Source organism: Egretta garzetta, unplaced genomic scaffold (assembly GCF_000687185.1).
Source record: "Egretta garzetta isolate BGI_Z169 unplaced genomic scaffold, ASM68718v1 scaffold1028, whole genome shotgun sequence".
Taxonomy (NCBI): Eukaryota; Metazoa; Chordata; class Aves; order Pelecaniformes; family Ardeidae; genus Egretta; species Egretta garzetta.
Window position 1 is genome coordinate 7,678 of NW_009260421.1, and position 563 is coordinate 8,240.

The following is a 563-nucleotide window of genomic DNA, read 5'->3' on the forward strand; positions in this document are numbered from 1 at the left end:
CCACCCCCGAGCCTGGGAACGGCGCCGGGTGACTCATCTCCTTGCGCTGCCCAACCTCCAAACAGATCCCGGCAGGGATCTGGCTCCCAAAAAGACCTTGGTAAGGCGGGAGGGGGCCAAGGCACAAACCGGGAGCATCAACCTCCGACGGGAGGGCAGGAGCAAGCACCCATAGGTGACAACCCTTCCGGGCTGCTCCTGCCACCCACAGATGCAGGGACACGTCCTGCTCCCCACGCAGGGGCCACCCATGGATGTAGGGACACGTCCTGCCCCTGGGCAGGGGACACTCACGGATGCAAGGACACATCCTGCCCCCGGGCAGGGGACACTCACGGATGCAGGGACACCCATGGATGCAGGGACACGTCCTGCCCCCGGGCAAGGGACACTCACAGATGCAGGGACACGTCCTGCCCGCAGGCAGGGGACACCCACGGATGCAGGGACACATCCTGCCCCTGGGCAAGGGACACCCACGGATGCAGGGACACGTCCTGCCCCTGGGCAAGGGGACATCCACGGATGGGGGGACACCCACACATCCCGGGAAGGGTCCCGCC